Source organism: Octodon degus, unplaced genomic scaffold, assembly GCF_000260255.1.
Source record: "Octodon degus isolate 3935 unplaced genomic scaffold, OctDeg1.0 scaffold00117, whole genome shotgun sequence".
In the NCBI taxonomy this organism is placed as follows: domain Eukaryota; kingdom Metazoa; phylum Chordata; class Mammalia; order Rodentia; family Octodontidae; genus Octodon; species Octodon degus.
In genome coordinates, this window is record NW_004524693.1 from 7,519,365 (window position 1) to 7,533,619 (window position 14,255).

Genomic DNA, 14,255 nt, shown 5'->3' on the forward strand with positions numbered 1-14,255 from the left:
GACGTTCAGGTACAACTGGATGATATGTGAGGTTATTCTACTTTGAAACCCCCCTGGAGTGGACTCTAGGTCAAAGTTCTGATCTTTCAAGGGAAAAATTCTGAGCAAGAGAAAACCCCAACTGCACTCTCCCCACTTTTCCTTCATTTATTTCTTTACACACAATCTGCCATCTGCCCATCCTAGGGTAGGCAATGGAGAAAGTAACTCTCATTCCTCCTCAAACCTTACTTCATGACATGAAAGGGTGCCTAGCCAAGGGACAGAGATCAACAAAGCAGTTCTTAAACACAACACTTGTTCTCTGTCCCTGCATCATTAGCCCAATGTGTAATAGGAACTTACATACTGTGTATATTTGTTAGAAATGAAGTAGCCCATACAGATAATGTAATCATTTTATGTTGTCACCAGATGGCACTATGATATTACAATTAAGCTCAAAGTTACAGCCAGTTCTTTTTTTAAGGTTGAAAATCTTTCCACAAATTACAAAAGGAAATCACACTTCTTATTATTTGCCACATCTCTGACTCCATGTTCAATGTTTTATATATATGTGATCTAATTTTAATGCCCATAACAAATATATAAAGTGTTATCATTATCTCTAGTTTTTAAAGCTAATGAAGTTAAGGAAGAAAAGTTGAAATAACTTTCTCATAGTTGCTCAGCCATTAAGTGACAGCTTAAGGATGACGTACTTTTAACTCTCGAATCTGGACTTTTTCCATGGAAAAAAAAAATACTGCACTCCAGGAAGGAGTGAAGCCTCATCTCCATCTGTATTATCAGCTGTATACCCACAGATCTGTACCAAGAGGTGTGCAAACATTGAAGGGTCTGGCTAACATAGCTTTAACCTAGAGCCCATTTTAGAAGGGTTGCAAACACCACATTTTAAAAAATTAATTCAGGATAAGGTCTCACTACATAGCCCAGACTCATAGTGAACCTCCTACATTCAACCTCCCCATTGCTAAGATTACAGGCATGCGCCACCATGCCCGGACTTGGTGGCCAGCTCTGCATGAACTGGCACAGGGCCAGCATGGCATGTGGTGCTGGGGACTGAACCCTGGCCCCTGCACTTGCCTTAGCAGGCACTTAGTCCACTGAGCTATCTTGCTGGCTCCAAAACCACATATTTTAACTCAGAATCTTTACTTCTAATTTTTGCTTCAAGTATGCATTATAATGTATAAATAGATTTGGTTTTCCCCAAAGGGACCCAATGCACTATTTCATAGCACATAAGCCTTTGATACAATGTGAATGAATCTCAAGATAATTATGCTAAGTGAAAGAAGCTAGACAAAAATAGAGTACATGCTATTTTTTCACTCATGTAAAATCTACAAAATGCAAATTATTCTACAGTGACAGAGTACTATATGTTGGTTTACTTAGAGGAAGGAGTGGAGAAAGAAAAGGGGTCTCAGAATATACCAAAGATTATATTCATATTTTTAGAAGAGCTTAGTTCTCAATTGTTGTGTTAGTTACATGAGTATGTGCATTTTTCTAAATTAAGTAGAATTTTACTACAAAGAAATGTTCAAAAAGTGAAGCTTCGTAACAACTTCATACTCTCCTACTGGTCCTTTGACCTTTACATAGGTATATCTAAATTTATTAACAAGAAATGTAGCTTTTGTATATGACAAGGTCAGTCAAATCCCCTCAGGATTTATCCTGAAACCCTGTACAGCAGTTTGTACATCCTGTCTCAGTATCAGCCATGTGGATGAGTCATGGCCATTGCTTGACCAATTTGCTGTCTGTGAAAGCCTGAGAGAATGTTTTCTCTCCATGTGACTCCCCTCAGGCACACTCTACATCATCAATCACTTTGCTCTGTGGCCCCATAATCTCCTTGTTCAGAAAATTTGGGACATCACTGAGTTACAGGATGTTACAGTACAGGTTTTCTTATGTCCTGAGTCTTCACTGACCTTGAAAGGCTAGGGCCAAAATGTTGGTTGTCCTTGTAGCTTGGTCTTAACCACCCAGCAGAAAAGTATAAAAACAAAATATAAAAAGTAAAGCCATATTAATATGCTGAGCTGTAAAAGGTTCAAGTCAACAACTTCTGACATTGCCCGTCCCACCGATAACCCACTAGTATTATGGACTACTAGCCTATATTGGATTATTTTGCTGAATTCACACACCTACAATCTTGAAGTGGCAATGGAATACCCATCTTTGACAAAAATAAACAAAAGCAGGGATACAAATGAAGGACTATTTTGTATCTGCATATACAAAACAGGATAGATATGAAGTTACTGTCTCTTAATTCAATGATAAGAAAAATTTGTACTAATAGTGTTTGGATAGGATATCATGTCTGCAACTTGTACTATGAATAACTACTATGAAGACAACAATATGCAATGTATTAATTATTGAAACTGTCTTACTAACCTGTTTTGAAACTGTCTCATTGCTATTTGTTTCTCAATAAAATTAATAAAAAATAAATTTATTTAAGTACTCCACCAGACAGTTATAGGGCATTTGTTTCCAACAACCATATATATTTTAAAGAACTTAAGAGGAGGAAAATATTCATTTTAGTCAGATATCAGTATCTCTATTTCTCTTTCTTCATTCCTGAAGTTCCAAGATTCTCTCTGCTGTCATTTATGTTCAGCCTGATAAGGTTCCTTTAGTGTTTCTTTTAGAGCTGTTAAAGAATTTTCTAGCTTTTTAAAATTCATCTAAGAATGCCTTTATTTTACCTTCACTCCTGAAGGATATTTTCATTAGATATAGATTCTCACTAGGTAGTTATTTTCTTTCAGCAATTTCTTTTTTTGGGGGGGTTCTTATCAGTTTATTTATGTCTTATTTAGGAAAATTCAGAGGGAAGCAATATAAAATAAATAAATTTTATTGGAAAGAAATCGTGAGACAAAAAAGAAAATGGGAATTGAAAAAGGCAGATCTGAGTTGAATTCTAACATAGGAAGCAGAATACGGTCATAATTCATGAGAACATCATGACCTTTGCCACATAAATACTTTGTACTTGGATGCTGGAAAGAACAAGGAAATGAGATATAAAACTTTCACATCATTCTGGAAATGCCAAAGTATAATGCAGAGATTTTATGGGTTTATATTTTAAAGGTACTGCTTTATAGTATTGATTTGAATGATTTGAAATTCATATAAAGTTTCATTACCATTTAGCTTGATGAAATTCACTGAAGAAAGAAATGTTACAGAAATGGGCTGTACTATAACTTTCATATGCATGTTTGATTGTCAGTGTAGATAGCTAGAACTAAATGGCACAGTAGGAAATGCTTCACAATAGCAAATCTAGTCAAATACTTACAGGTCTAACCTAGAATAGTCATATCCAAGTTAGAGATGTTACTGCTAGAACTTTTGCTAAATAGAGAGGACAAGAGGCTGATCAAATAGCTCAGCAGATTAAAGCACCTGCAAGTAGACACAGGGGCTGGAGTTTGATCCCAGGCCTGCTGTGCCAGCCCCACTCCCAGGGTGCACTAAGAAGGCAGTTGAGATTGGGCGTGGGAGCTTGCACCTGTAATCCCAGCTCATGGGAGTCTGCAAACAGGTGGATCACTACAAGTCCAATCTAGTAGTGATACCCCTCAACATCCTGTAGACTCTTCCCTAAAATACAGAAAACAAAATAAAACAAAATAAAATGAAATAAAATAAATAGAAAAATAGAGAGGACAGTAAAAAATGTATATACAGGGCCAGCCAGATAGCTCAGGGGACTAAGTGCCTGCTTAGACAAGTGAAGGGCCGGGATTTGATTCCCCATACCAAATGCTGTGCAAACCCCACCCCCTGGTGTGCTGAACCAGCCACCAAGACCAGGTGTGGTAGTGCACACCTGCAATCCCAGTGCTGGGCAGGCTGAAAACAGGAGGATTACTATGAGTCTGAGCTGCATAGTCAGATCCTGCACCAAATATATTTTTAAAAATTATGTAGAAAAATAGCTATGATAGAATTCTTTATAAAAATAAAAAGAACCCAAATGTTCACAAACATGGGGCTAATAAAACAAAGTTGTGCTTAAATGTATGTAACAGACAAGTGATATAGAAAAAGGTGCTTTAAAATTAAAAGAAAATCCTAGAAAGTTTAAAAGAAACTAATGGTTACCTATAGAAGAAAGGAAAAAGTAACAAAGAAACATTAAAAACAAGGTGATAAAATTCAATAATAAGAAATTATTTTTTGATGTCATTTGTGTTGACTCCTTCTTTCTCATTGATGCCTGTTATTCTCACATTGTTCATCTTTGCATCATCTTGCAGGTGATGAATTATTCTTTCCTGCATCCTCGTTGTTTTTAAGAGATCCTTTCTTACCTTTTCACTAGCTATACCAGCATCTTCAAGATCTGAAACTCTGTCTTCACATTCATTTAAACGGTTTTGCAAGCTTGTGATTGAGAGTTTCATTTCCTCTATATCTCTTTGACTCTGCTTCATGCGATCTATTTCTTTCCTGAATTGCTCATTCAGGGAATCCGTCATTTTTCTAATCTCCTCTATTTTTTTTATCAATATCTTCTTTTGAAGCAGTTAGAAATTCTTTTACTGCAGTGTTTTTTTTCAGATTGGGTTTCCTGCCTATGTTTCTGTAGTTGCTTCTTTACTTCATCTGATATGAGTTCTGAGAGTTCTTTTTATATTTCAGAAAAGAATTGCTGACCTTCTCAGACCAAAAAGCTACAACTCTTGTTGCATAGGTCCTGCTTCACCTTGGTCTTAACCATCCAGTAGAAAAGTATGAAGACGAAATATAGGAAGTAAAGCCATACTGTTATGTTGAGCTGTGGGGGACTCAAGTCAATAATTTCTGACATTGCCAGTTAAACAGAAGACCCAATGTTATTATGGGCTACTGGACTCTTTTAGAATATTTTGCTGAGTTTACACACCTATAATATTCAATAACGGAACTTAGAATATATAAATGGGGTATACCGATGAATGTCCATTTTGTATCTGTGTATTCAAAGTGGTTAGGATAGATATATAGTTGCATTCTCTTAATGAATAGAATGATTTGTTCTAATGGTGTTTGTAAATAGGATCACAAGTCTGCATCTTGTACAGCAATTAACCACTAAGAAGAATATATGCAGTGTATTATTTGTTGAAACTGTACTTCTGATTTGATTTGAAACTGTCTCGTTGCTATCTGTTTATCAATAAAACTTTGAAAAAAAAAAGAAATTAACTTTGATAAAATCTAGGACCAGGCCAGGGTAATTGAAGTTAGCACTTTTTGGCTGGTCTCAGGCACAGGACATGTATCCTCCATTTCTATGATTGATAAGTCACACTCCTTTGCCAGTAACATGATCACATCTTAGTCTTCCTCAACCACAGTGACCCCCTCTTCCAACCAGGATCACATTATGAGGATCCACCTCAAAGGATCACATTTACCTGCAGCACATCAGTTGACTGATCCCTGCTTATGAGTGTCATGTCCACGTGATCCAGTCAGCCTCAACGATGAACATATGAGGCTCTGGGGAGAGGGCCAGACATAAACCATAACATGTGCAGGCATGCTAAAGCAGAGAGCTTTGTTGTATTCCCTCACAGATTATCTGCATAGCCACTCCTACCTCTTTCAGCAATTTGAAGACATTGTTTCCTTATCTTTTGGCCTCCATGGTTTCTGTAAGAAACCTATAGTATTTCAAATTGCTAGTATTGTATATATTGTGTACCATTTTTTTCTAGGTGCTTCCAAGATGTCTCTCTCTCTCTCTCTCTCTCTCTCTCTCTCTCTCTCTCTCTCTCTCCCTCTCTCTCTCTTTTTCTTTCTTTCGGAGACAATGCCTCACTAGGATACCAGGGTAGCCTCAAACTTGTGACCTCCAACCTCAGCCTCCCAAAATAGCTAGGGTTATAGGCAGGCGTCATCACATCCATATCAATAATTTTGTTTGTTTTTGATAACATTTTAGAGAATTTTGAACAATTAATTATTCAAAAGTTAATTTCTGCACCAATCCCTTTTCCTGATCCTTTTGGAACTTTAATGACATGAAAGTTAAATTTTTTCAATTTTACATATGATGAAATATTTTATAGAAATCAGCATATGGATCTATCTACTATACACTAAGAGAGTACACACAGTTCTAGGGATTAAAGAAAACTTTCTAGAGAAAGTGATATATAATCTAAACCCTGGTAGATTAGTACATTTAGCAAAATGAAGAAGGAAAGACCAATGGCTACAGGTGATGAGGATAATGTGTGCAAGTGTGGGGACTTACAGTGAAATATGGGATGCTTGCAGAAAAATTATAGTGATTGGGATATGTGACCCTAGTGCAGAAGGGACAAAATAATGCTTGCGAAGTGAATGGGATAGATGATGATATATCTGGATAAGGACTTTTTAATGTAATCTAGCTTGAAGAGAGTTGGGAAACAAAAATTTTTTAAAGTAAGTATAGTTTCTCTTTTTTTCCTGAATTTTCTCGTGTTTCAATAATGGCATGTGCCACTTTATTATTTATAATAGTTGGAAAGCCAGTGTTTCTACCACCAGTTCTTTAAGTTCATTCTTTAGTTCCCACAGAGTGCATATAGACACATTTCTTAAAGTATACTGTAGATGGAAATGAAATGTACATCCAGAACTACAGGCGAAAACTAGAACCTATGTGCTGATAGAAAAATGTTCCTGATAAGCGCTTGACTGGCAAATGCAAGGATCTGAGTTCAATCCCTGGTTCTTCAATAAAATAAAATAAATAAAATAAAATAAAATAAAATAAAATAAAATAAAATAAAATAAAATATTTTTAAAAATGAAAGGAATATAGTATTGAAAAAAAAAAAAAAACGAAAAATGTTCCTGAATTCAGTCATCACACATCTGCATCCTGGAATGAAGGTTCTTTGGCTTCTCCTGGCACTTTAATATTATAAGGGTGGCTGGGACTGTCACAGTACTTTCTTCAACTGCTGGACCTTGAGCTTAAATTGGTATGTTCCAGGATAAGCAAAGCAAAAAGCAGAGCCAGCAGTACTGAACAAGCTCCAAAAACAAAGGAGGCCCAGGGATGATGGAATTCTGTTGAAAGTGGTGCTGAGGGCCTGTGCTTGTCCCCAAGTCTGTTCCTCCTTTTGGCAGTTCCTTAAGTTCCATATGGAATATGTAGAAAATGAATCCATAAAGGGATGACTCCGAGCCACTGAGCAATCCTCAAATTCCTGTTACTATTCCTTGAGAACACTTTTTTTTCTGAACTGGGGATTGAACTCAGACCCTTGCACTTGCCAAGAAAGTGCTTATTCTACTGAGCCATCTTCCTGACCCTGAGAACACCTTGTTGATCATCATCATTAGTTCATGAAAAAAGTGCACTAAGAGCTAAGATGACAGACATGGATGCTACTTCCTTGGCAGCCCACATCATCCAGGGTTTTGAACCAAATCCGTACCACGCCAGTTATAATATTTGAAATCACAGATCCAGTAAAACAGTGCTCTTATTTCCAGTTGACCTCATAAGTAAATTCAAGACTGTGGTGTGTGCAATAATGGAAAGAATGACAAGGACTGCTACGAATGCTGCAACACTTTCTGGTGAAAATTTTATTTTCTGTCTGAGGTATTAAAAGAAAGCTGGAATATTGACCTGACTTGGGTAGGTAGGAGAAAAATACCATAAAGCAGATGAGCAACACTATGGAATCCTGGCCCATGTTTTTTATTTATTTATTTTATTTATTTATTTTTTTTGCATTACCTCATCTTTTTTGCCATAATTTTATTGATAAACAAATAGCAATGAGACAGTTTCAAATCAAATCGGTAGGACAGTTTCAATAATTAACACACTTCATACATTCTTCTTAGTGGTTGATTGCTGTACAAGATGCGGACTTGATATCCTATTTACAAACACCATTAGAACAAATCCCTCTATTCATTAACAGAATGTAACTGTATATCTATCCTAACCACTTGAAAACACAGATTCAAAATGGACATTCATCTGTATACCCTTTTTTTTTTTTTTGCTAAGTTCCGTTATTTGAATATTATAGGTGTGTAAACTCAGCAAAATATTCTAAAAGAGTCCAGTAGCCCATAGTAGTATTAGGTCTTCTGCTTAACTGGCAATGTCAGAAATTGTTGACCTGAGTCCCCCACAGCTCAACATAACACCATGGCTTTATTTCTTATATTTTGTTTTTATACTTTTCTTCTGGATGGTTAAGACCAAGGTAAAGCAGGACCTATGCAACAAGAGTTGTAGCCTTTGGGTCTGATAAGGTCAGTGAAATCCCTTCAGGATTTATCTTGAGATCTTGTACCTCAGATTGTAGGACCTTTGTCAGTGTCAGCAGTGTGGATGAGTCACGGCCATTGCTTTGGCCCATGTTTTTTAAAGAAGCAAAAGGGTCAGCCTGTTCCCAGGAAATGTAGTGCTCCCCATGATACTGGCCAAATCTTCTTAGGCAATGAGTCAGGCACAGCAATAAGAATAAGGCTAATGTCTAGCAAAGCTATTGCTGTAGCCAGGACCATTGCCAAACTATTTCTATACACTCATCTGAGGTAAGCTCAAACCACAGGTGAGCTTAAACTTGCAGCAAATATTGGTGAAACCAAGCCATAAGCCATACTTTTCATGCTGTTGGGTTATGTCTGTTACATATGCAAATGCCATGGAGAAAGGAACTACAAAAACCCTAGAAACAGAGATAAGAGGAAAGTACTGCCAGGGATTGATCCTCACTAAAGGAATCAAGGTACCTGTGTAAAACACTGTTAGTAGCAAGATGTATTTTTGACCCAACATCATAAAGAGCATCAATAAATGGGGTACTTGGAAATGGTAACAAATTCTTTACTCTGTGAATTATGCTATTCATCAGAAATGCATTTTTCCACTTACTTGGGTGCCATAAATTGTCCCCAAGCAAAAAATTCCCCAAAACATGCTGATAACCACATGATAAACCCTCGGAAAACCTATTCCTTGAAACATGCCTTGGTCCTTAATGATGGTCTTCTTGGCCAACATGACACTGTGGTTTGTGCCTGCTTTCTTCTTCTTCACTGTATTATTTTACTGTCCTGACTCCTAGCAATGCTGCAGCCATTCCTGGCCTCAGCAGGAGAGCCTCAGCCCATATTGCTAGTCCCAGCCTTGCTCCTGGCCTGATGCCAATTTCAGGGTTGGCCTCGAGAGAGCATGGCCTTCTATCCCATGGCTAGACTTAAAGCTGGGCCCACAAAACTTATATTTTTTATTACAGTGTAAGAAACACTTCTGTCCTGCTAAACAATTGGAAATGTAATCCTCATTGACAGTTTGTAAGAACTTATTTTATTCTGAAATAAAATATCTGTGTCTAACTTTGTGTCATTATCAGATCATGTTCAAGAAAAAACTAGAGCAAAACTGTTTAGCTCATAGTCAAGGAGTATACCTTCTTCAGCATTAAAATAAAAGTTAGCTTACCTGCCAAGGTGGAGGATGAGCTATAGCGACTGGCAAAATAATCTAAGTCCCACCTGATGAACACTGCCTGATTCTTCTCTGAAGAGTGAAACATATATCTCCTTCTCATCTGTCTGTGATTTCCCAGTTTCAGAAATAATTTTAATATTGGCATTTTATGTCTTTAACACAGGATTATAGTAGAGAAGGTTTGCATTCACAAGCTACAGTTGTCATTCATTATCTGTTTCCCATTGTCTTCTAGCTAAATGATCATCGATTTTGATATTACAATAAATTTATTTTCTATCTATCTATCTATCTATCTATCTATCTATCTACCATCTACCTATGTGTATTGGAGATTGAAGCCAGGGCCTCATGCATGCTAGACAAGTACTCTTATCATTGAACTATACCCGCAACCCCAACTTTGATTTCTTAATATGACTTTCAATTGTGGTTTCCATTTCTCTCCACAGACCCACCGACAGTGGTTACCTCGATGTTCAGGAAGTACTGAGGAGTCTTTTGAGCTTCAGGGGAGGCTTTACATGAGGGAATGTGCCAGAAAGCCCAAGTCCTATTCTGATTGTGTCTGAGAGTCCAAAGAAAGGATTAAAGAGACATAACCCAGTGAGACTTGCTTCTCAGCAATGACACTATAACTGTGTTGTGAATTAAAAGAGTGCAGGGTAGAAGCCAAGGGACCACTTCCTTCAGGATCCCATTATTTCTTTTCAGGATTACTGCATTATTCCATAGTAGTAGTGTGGACAAAGAGACAAGGACATTTTAAGAGATAAGTATCACTTTCACTACTGTGCCCTCCTGTTCTGCTGTCTGGGGGCTCTCTTTTGAATTTAGTTGTTCCCACTGGCCTGACTTACTGGAGGTACACTTGGCTTTACATATACCACTTCTCAGGAGGCCTTTGATTAGATAGGCACTGATTTAGCAAACTGTATATAATCATATTAAAGTTCCTTAAGAAAAATGTTCAAGTTGTATAAAAATTTGTAATACAGCTAATTTGTTTTTTCCATAATTTTATTGAGAAACAAATAGCAGTGAGACAGTTTCAAACCAAATTGGTAAGATGGTTTCAATAATTAACACATTGCATACATTCTTCCTAGTGGTTAATTGCTGTACAAGATGTGGACTTGATATCCTATTTACAAACACCATTAGAACAAATCCCTCTATTCATTAAGAGAATGCAACTATATATCTATCCTAACCACTTTGAATACACAGATACAAAATGGACATTCATCTGCATCCTCTTTTTTTGTTAAGTTCCATCATTTAAATAGTATAGGTGTGTAAACTCAGCAAAATGTTTTAAAAGATTTCAGTAGGCCATAATAGTATTGGGTCTTCCGCTAGACTGGCAATGTCAGAAATTGTTGACCTGAGTCCTCTACAGCTCAGCATGACACGAAGGCTTTAATTCTTATACTTCGTTTTTATACTTTTCTGCTGGATGGTTAAGACCAAGGTAAAGCAGGACCTATGCAACAAAAGTTGTAGCTTTTGGGTCTGATAAGGTCAGTGAAATCCCCAAAGGATTTATCCTGAGATCCTGTACCTCAGATTGTAGAACCTTTGTCAGTGTCAGCCATGTGGATGAGTCACTGCCATTGCTTGGCCAGTGTGTTCTCTGTGAAAGCCTGAGAGAATGTTTTCTTTCCATGTGACTCTCCTTAGGCACACTCTACATCATTGATCACTTTCCTCTTTGGTCCCATAATCTCCTTGATCAGAAAATTTGGGACACTACCGAGTTACATGACATTACAGTACAAGTTCTCATATGTCCTGAGTCTTAAGTGACCTTGGAAGGCTAGGGCCAAAGTGTTGGCTTTCCTTGTGGCCCTCCTTTTTCTCTAATTTTGGTCTGCAAACTTAGGTTGTTAACCATCCAGAAGACAAGCTTATTGTAATAATCGTACAACCTAGGCTGTTAAGCTTAACCTCACTATCTGTCTGAATATCAAACATCTTAGGTATAACATGGAACAGGTATTTTTCATGAAGTATTGATATGTTGAACTTTAAGTCCCTATAGAATATGATGAAAAAATTTAAAAATTAGGATATATTTTAAAAATAGGCATAAAGAATTATCTACTTCTTATGATTATACCTTAGTCCAAAAATCTAACCATATCCAACCTTGAAGCAGGACAGTCTCACAATATTCTTTTTCCTATCTCTAGATTCATTCACCACCCCCTTCTTTTTGAACAATCATCTCCCTGAGAGACAGCACAGCAGCAACTGGCAATACAACTAATTTGTGATACAGCAGTTGGAAATGTATACTATAGCCACCTGTGAAAGGGAACTTATAAGATTTCTATGGTACATTTAGAGAATTGATTTCTGATGAACTATTCATAAAAAGATTTCTTTTAGCTTAATGAAATAAGTTTGTTAATTATTGATATAATTTTAATTGGTATAAATAGTAAAAATCAATATTTCTGTTTGGGCAGTCATTATTCAAATTTGAGGTACCAATTAGATTTCATCCATTTACAGACTTTTTATTAATTTTAGTGATTAAGTCCATTTGTACCACTGGTGGCACAAGCCACCCAATGAAACAGTCATTCATGAAGAAAAAAATTTGGTAATTGACTACACTTCAGGGATAAACAGAGGGAGGGCAAATTCAAGAATGATGCCTCAATTTCTGATTTCGAGAAGACAATAGGAGAGGAGCTGACATAAAGATCATGAGATAATGTATTTAGTTTTGCACAACTTGAAAAATCAAGGTTTTTGGGGACATATTACTGGAAATACTGAGAAGGTAATTTATAACAGAGTCCCAACTTGTGTGCGGGAGAGCTTCCGCACTCCCCTTTGCCTGCTGGATCACTCTGGACACAGTTCAGGCCCAACTTGTGACTGAGTCCTTCTGTCCTGATATCTGGACCCCTCCAGACACAGCCCAGGGCTGGCATACAGTTCTGGTATGCAGCTGAAGTCCCTGCAGAGAGGCTAGGGGCCAGAACCACCCAGATAATCCAGGAGCAGAACATCTTGCCAGAGGGGCAAACAGGTTCACTTCCAAGGGCTGCAGCAAGAAGAAGCTGAGCACAGGAGCCAGACCGAAGCCAGGCACAACTAGATGAATTCAAACTTCCTAGATGTATACCTGGAAAGCTGAGACACTTTGCTAGACCCAGATGTATAAGAGCATCCTCCCTCTTTCTCGCTTGACTGAGAGAGTGGGCAAAAGGTAACCAGAATGAACTAGTCTACATGGAAAACTAGGTACATCAAGGGGAGGTGATCAGACAGAACTTAGCAGAACTAACTTAAATACAAATTCTCAATTTAATATATGCTTAGCTATAGACATAATGATTCCTCTTACTGTCTAAAATACAAACCCATTAGTTACAAAAGTTTGTTAACTGCTAAATATCATTACCCATTATTAGTGTTCCTTATTGTAGTTCTGTAAATACAAAACTATAACTACCTTAATCATGTAATCTCTCATGGGTAAGAATTTCAGTAGGTGCTAAGTTTATAACTGCACCAAAGCTCTACACCAAGGGTCAGAGGACAGTGTTATACAAAATGACATAGTGAAGGAGTAAAATGCAATCTCAGGCCCTGAGCCCACCCAGAACATGTGAAGAAGACACTAGTACAGAAGAAATTGGGAATCACACAGATGAAATAACTGGATTAATAATGTCTGAAGTAAGAAACAACTGCAGAAAGGTATAGAGGAACTCAGATCAGTAGTAACTTCTGAAATAAAAAAAGAAATCTCTGAATTAATAGCATCTGAAGTAAAGAATCAAATATAGAAGCATATAGAGGAAATCAGATCAGAAATAATCAATGAAGTTAAAAAAGGGCAACTATTATGAAATAATTAATAACTCCTTCTCAAGAAAACAATGATAAAACATAGAGATTAGAAAAAAGATGGAATCCTTGAACGAGCAATGTAGAAAAGAAATAGATGGCAAGAAACAGAGTCAAAGAGATATAGAGCAAGTTAAAATTTCAATCACAAGCTTGCAAAACTGTGTGAGTGAAAATGAAGATAGAGTTTCAGATTATGAAGACACCATCACAGTGAGAGAAAAAGTAAGAAAAGAACTCTTAAAAACAACTAGGATGCAGGAAAAAATTCATCACCTGCAAGATGATGCAAATATGAACAATGTGAAACTAATAGGCATCAATGAGAGAGGAGTTAATACAAATGATAGAGGATATGAACAGAATTAATAGCAGAAAACTTCCCAAATATGGGGAAACAATCTGACATTCAGTAACTGAAGCATACAGAACTCCAAATAACTTCAACCCTATTAAAAACACACTCAGACATGCAATAGTCAAGATCCCAGAAATCCACCACAAGAACAATATACTGAAAGCTGCTAGAGAAAAATACAGATCACATTTAAAGGAAAACCCATCAGAATTAAGGCCGAGTTCTCTTCACAAACCATGAAGGCAAGAAGAGCATGGAGCAGAGTACTTCATGTCCTTTATGAAAACAAATTTCAGCCCAGACTACTATACCCTGCAAAACTCTCAAGTTGGATGGAGAAGTGAAATACTTCCATGACAAAGAACAACTAAAGAATTTCATGACGACAAAGCCAACTCTACACAGACTACTAAAAGATGTTCTAGACAGGGACCAAAATGATCAGAACTCCATGAATGAGAATGAAGGAATGCACCAAATAGGGCAAACAATTAAACAAAGGAGAAA

The 14,255-nt window shown here is 37.0% G+C and overlaps 1 pseudogene; it reads right to left on the reverse strand.

Moving 5' to 3' along the window:
• Positions 1–6,901: 6,901 nt before the first annotated feature.
• Positions 6,902–9,115, reverse strand: LOC101573116 (annotated as a pseudogene).
• Positions 9,116–14,255: the final 5,140 nt, after the last annotated feature.